We start from the raw sequence: 6,000 nt of genomic DNA, 5'->3' as shown, positions 1-6,000 counted from the left end.
CTACCTAATTAATTGTTTTCTTTTAATTCATTTGTTTTATTTGATTAATTGTTTTTAGAACATAAATATATGCCTCATTCTATATTCAGGGTCTTTGGACTGACTAGGAAACTCATTGACCTGTTTATTATGCCTGTTTTGTTAATAAATCATATGGCTTGGATTGTTTCCTCAGTTATTATTAATTATCTTCCATGCTCCCCAGGATTTTTCCTCTAATATTCTATGTTACAAGGTCCCATCTACCATTCTCAGAAGTCTAAAAATCTCAGAGCTGGAGGAGATCTCTGTGATTGACCATGGAGTCCAGCCAGCACCTGAACAAAGCTTCTGCTCTGTGACATATGGAACCACTGGTCACCCAGCTTTGTTTGAAGGCTTCAGGCAGGGAAGACCATTCTACTTTGGGGCTATTCTCATGCTTACTTTAAAAAAAATTTTTTTTGCAAGGCAATGGGGTTAAGTGACTTGCCCAAGGTCACACAGCTAGGTAATTATTAAGAGTCTAAGGTCACATTTGAACTCAGGTCCCCCTGACTCCAGGGCCCATGATCTATCCACTCACCACCTAGCTGCCCCTGGGGCTATTCTCATGTTGAGGAAGTTTCTTGATGTCATACCCTCATATGCCTTTTTGCCACTATTCCCCAATCTCCTTTTCCTCTCAATTGGAGCAGATGGGTGGTACAGTGGATGGAGCCCTGAACCTACAATTAGGAAGACCTGAATTCAATTCTGGCCTTAAAGGCTTAGTAACTGAATGACTCTGGGGAAGTCTCTTAACTTCCAATTGCCTCAGTTTCCTCAACTATAAAATGGGGATCATAATAATAGTATCCACCTCCCAGATTTGATATGATATTCAAGTGAGATATTAATTAAATAGTTTCTGACATATCACTAGGGTTATGTAAATGGTAGCTATTATTAGCATTCCTTCTGGGGATAAACACAGAAAGACTCATCGCTCCTCTCTATGGTAGCCCTTCAGACAGTCCTTGAAGATGCTCTCTTCTTCCCTGAGTTTTCTCTTCTCCAAGCTAAATGGGCCCAGTGACTTCAACTGAGTCATGGGGTTTGCACTCAAGGTCCTTCCTAATCTCCCAGGGCCAATGTTCATCTCCCAAAGCTCCCCGAGTGACCTTGTATTTAGTCTGGAAATAATGTGTCTTTACTTATCAACCCGCATGTCTTCCTTCCTCTCCAGGAGAATGTATCCTTCTTGAGAGCAGAGATTATTTTCATTTCTCTCTTTGTAGCCCCACAGTTTGTCATGAACGGAATTGATATGTTGTGCTCTGATGTTCTCCAGCTCACTAGGACCATTTTTTAAACATGGGGCCAGGATGACCCCAGTTCTCCATCCAATCAGGGGCAAGGCCTGGAGGACTCATTTTTCTAGTTCTAGATCCCATCTTGTTTTTTTTGGCTACCATATCACATATTGATCTTATAGTCCATTAGCCAACTCCCATCATGCCTCCCTCTCGTCTGGTACTTGGGAAGTTGACTTTTTGAACCCAAGAACAAACCTTAACATTTATTCCTATTCATTTTGTCTTAATGTGTCTTGACTCAGTGTTCTAATCCAACTGGGTCTTCGGATCCTGACTCGGCTGTCCACATGGTAGGCACCTCTCCCTGCTTTGTGTTATTTGCTTACCAGCTAACCACATTATCTTTGCCTTTATCCAATTCCTTGATAAAATATTAATCCATGCAAGATGAAACACAAATCCCCGGGGCACTCCACTATAGACTTCCTCCCAAGCTGACAGAGTCATTAATTACTCTTCTTGGGGTTCATCCTCTCAACCAGTTACTTTACTACCCATTTATATTATGATCTAGCCTCCTTCTCTCCATGTTGTCTTCTCTGCCAAGATCAGAGAAAGTGGAGGCCAGAATTCAAATAAGGCTCTTCAGATGCCAAGGAGAGTTACTCTTTCCAAAACCCTACCTTTCCTTAGATTCTCTCCTTCCTTTCTCCTGTTTTTCTTTCTTCCCTTCTTTCCTTTCTTTTTCTTCTTCTTTCCTTTCTCGTTGCTTTGCTTTCTTTCTTTCCTCTCCTTCCTTCCTTTCTCTTTCTCCTCTCCTTTCTCTTCTTTCTTCCTTTCTTTCTCTTTTATGTTTCCTTCAAATGGTCTCAGAGTGCAGCAGGAAGGATTAAGATTAAGAAGAATTTGACAGACCCTAGAATGCAGAAGCATCAGAGTACAAGACATGGACTTCAGAGGGGTCACGAGACCCGGCTTTGCCACTACTGGCTAAGTGAACTTGGTCCCACCTCTTTGGGGTCACCTCTCCTCCCAGGAGTCTGTAAAATGGGAACATGATATCTGTAGAACCTATGGAGCAACTTATCCTGTGCTTCAAAGTAGGAAAAAGAGGGAAGGAAAGTATTTTACAGCCCTCGGAGCTCTGGTCTATAACTATGTGTGTTAGGTGTAAGACCTGGGAAGGCCTAATAAGGATGACTGGCTCCCAGATGGAGTGGAGGACAACGGCTTTAACAGACATTCAAGTAACTCCCCCAACCCACTCCCAAGGAGGTACAGACAGTTCCGATTGCCCTTCCCCCACCCCGAGACCAGGATGCAACAGGGACTTCTGGAAGTTCATTCCCCACTCCTAGCCCAAGAGTGAGAATCCCCTTGGCAGCTGGGTTCCAAGCCCCTGGTTTGGCTGCCTGGAATTTCTCCTCCTAATTGAAACCAAACCCAGGTCTTGGGAAATTCCCTTTAACTGAATACTCTGAATTTTCTTTTCTTTCCTTCTCTTTCTTTCTTTCATTTTTCCTTTCCCTCTTCTCTTTCTTCTTTCCTTCCTCTTCTTTCTTTCTTTTTTCTTCCTTCCTCTCTTTCTTTCTGGCTAAGTGATTTCTCTTTCTTTCCTTCTTTCTCTTTGCTTTTCTTTCTTCTTTTCTCTCCTTTCTCTTCCTTCCTTTCTTTCTCCTTGTTTTTCTTTCTTCTTTCCTTCTTTCTTCTCTCCCTTCTTTCCTTTCTTTTTCTTCTTCCTTCCTTAATCTTTCTTCTCTTCTTTCTTTTCTGTCTTCCTTTCTTCCTCTTTTTTCTTTCCTTCCTTTCTTCCTCTCTTCTTTCTTCTTCCTTCCTTCCTTCCTTCTTTCTTTCTTTTTTCTTTTCTTTCTTTTTCCTTCCTTCATTTTTTCTTTCTCTTCTCTTCTTCCTCCCTCCCTTCCTTCTTTCCTTTTTTCTTTTTTTCTCTTCTCCCAGAAGTTTCTGGGAACTCAAGAGAATAACAGGGAAAGGCTTTCTTTCAGGGAGAGTACTAGAGAGGAAAATGGAGACCCTTCTCCAGAGATTAGTTTAGGGGAAAGGGCACTGCTTTTGAAGTCAGAGAATGTGGGTTCAAATCCTGATTAAATCGCTTATGACCTGCGATGCTAGAAGTCATGTTCCCTTTTGGGGTCTCAGTCTCCACATCTGCAAGCTGTGGGAGAGGTGTGAGTAGTCTCCTTCCCTGCCCTAGGTCTCTTTGCCTCTCTATGGTAAGAATGGTTCTCTGGGTGCAAGCCTTTACTGGACTTAGGAACAAAGTCCCTTCTTGCCCCTCCAAACCCCTCCAAGAGAGGAAGGGAAGGCCCTGGTCAACCTTGGCCCCCATCCTTCTCACTGAGCAGATGGTAAATAGGCTTCCTTTGTGTTTGGTACTGGGAATACTAAGATATATCAACATAGGCTCTGCCTTCAAGAGGCTTACAATCTAACTCTGAGGCACACAAATAACTGAGAAAGGAGAAGGAAGTGCCGGCAGTCAATCCACAGACATTCATTAAGCTCTTATGTATTTTTTCTCATTACCTGAGATACCCAGAAAGGTCTACTCTCGAGGACCTCACTTTCTAATGGCAGAGACATGAAAATAACCAGGTATATTCAAGATTGAGACAGGTGGCAATCTGCATTAGTAGCTGGAGGGGCTAGGAAAGGCCTCTTGCAAAAGGTGGGAACTGAGATGAGTCTAGGAGGAAGCAAGGGAAGCTAAGTACAGAGGAGTCAGAACATTTCAGGCACGAGGGCAGTCAATGTATAAATTCTCAGAGAGAGGAGATGGGACGAGAAGATATGGAGAGAACATTTTATACGCAAACAGGCTGGTGTGACTGGATCTCAGAGTGTGTGGAGGGAGCCAAGTGTAGGAGGGTTGGAAACAGGAAGGACCGAGAAGAGCCTTTTTCTATTTGGTCCCAGGAGCAATAGAGAACCACTGGACTTTAGTGAGTAGAAGAATGACCTGAATAAACTTAATACTTTAAGAAAATTATTTTAGTAACTGGAAGATGGATTAGAGAGGGGAAAGAAGTGAAACAGGGAGATCCATTAGAAGGCTACTGAAATAGTCTAGGCAAGAGGTCAGGAGCTGTGTAAATGGAGAAAAGGAAATGTACAGGAGAGATATTAGGAAGGGAGAAATGACAAGATGGGACCACTGAGCAGATATGTGGGCAAAAAGTGAAGAGCCCAGTACATCACCAAGAAGGTCAGTCTGGGGGAGCAGGAAATGGTAGTGATGGCAGGGGAGCTCAGAAGAGGGGAGGATTTGAGGGAGGGAAGAGGATGAGTTCTGTTTTGTACAGAGTTATATTCAAGATGTCTATGAATCAGTCAGGTTGGGATGTCCAAAAATGTAGTGGATGATGCAGGATATATCTTAGGAGAGTAACCAGGGAGATTATGTCTACGTCTGTCTATGCCTATCCCTATCCCTATGCTATTCCTATGCCTATGTCTATGCCTGTGCCTATGCCTGTGCCTATGCCTGTGCCTATCCCTATTCCTGTGCCTATGCCTGTGCCTATCCCTCTTCCTATGCCACGCCTATGCCTATGCCTGTGTCTGTGCCTATGCCTATGCCTATACCTATGTCTATGTGGCTGTGTACATGTCTAGATCCATGTCTATGTCCATGTCTATGTCTGTGTCTGAGGGGCGGCTAGGTGGCGCAGTGGATAAAGCACTGGCCTTGGAGTCAGGAGTACCTGGGTTCAAATCCGGTCTCAGACACTTACTAATTACCTAGCTGTGTGGCCCTGGGCAAGCCACTTAACCCCATTTGCCTTGCAAAAAACAAAAACAAAAACAAAAAACCTATGTCTGTGTCTACATCTGTGTTTATTCTATGTCTGTGTGTATGCCTGTGCTCTGTGTCCATACCTATGTTTCCATGTCTACTCTTATGTCTTTGTCTATATGTTTCTGTATGTGTCTGTCTACATTAATGTCTGGGTCTGTTTGTATGCATATAATGTATATACTTATGCGTGTTTACATACATACCTGTGTATGTACAAGCTACAATGTACACACACAGTATGCATGTATCTCTGCACTCTTAAATTTGCCTCTGGGTATGCACACACATGTATGTATTCACACGTGTATTCATGGGTGAATATATTTGTGTGCATTACATTGTTTGTGTAGCTATGTGTGTATGGGTGTGTATATGTAGGGATCAGAGGTGATAATGGAACCAAGAGGAGCTGATGAGATCATCGAGTGAATGAGTGCAGAGGGAGAAAAGATTCCTCAGGACAGAACCTTGTGAGTCCCCTAGGGCTCATGGGCCTGACATGGGAACACAGTAAAGGAAGCTGATGGTTGGTCAAAGGACTCTGATAACAGAAGAAAACCATTAGTGGTGGAAGAGAATTAGAATCAGAGCCCTAGATGTGGAGGAACCTCAGAAGGCATCTAGGCCATCCTGATGTTTTTACAAATAAGGAAACTGAGGCCTGGAGCGGATCGGTGAATTGTTCCAAACTGCAACGTCTCAAAGGTGATGCTTGAACACAGGTCTTGCGACTCCAGGCAGATATTTTCCCACCACATTGTCTCACAAGAAGGAGGAGGGCAAGGGGCAAAAATGGGAGTTGGTGGAAGGTAATTTAGCCACAGAGCTGTGAGTGAATGACTGAATATGCAATGAAAAAGTGAGTGCAAAGCTCCTCCACTATAGATAATTCTTATCTTCCTCATG

The sequence above is a fragment of the Macrotis lagotis genome, chromosome 2 (genome assembly GCF_037893015.1).
Source record: "Macrotis lagotis isolate mMagLag1 chromosome 2, bilby.v1.9.chrom.fasta, whole genome shotgun sequence".
Lineage (NCBI taxonomy): Eukaryota > Metazoa > Chordata > Mammalia > Peramelemorphia > Peramelidae > Macrotis > Macrotis lagotis.
The sequence above is the reverse complement of the archived record's forward strand: the minus strand, read 5'-3'. Positions refer to the sequence as shown.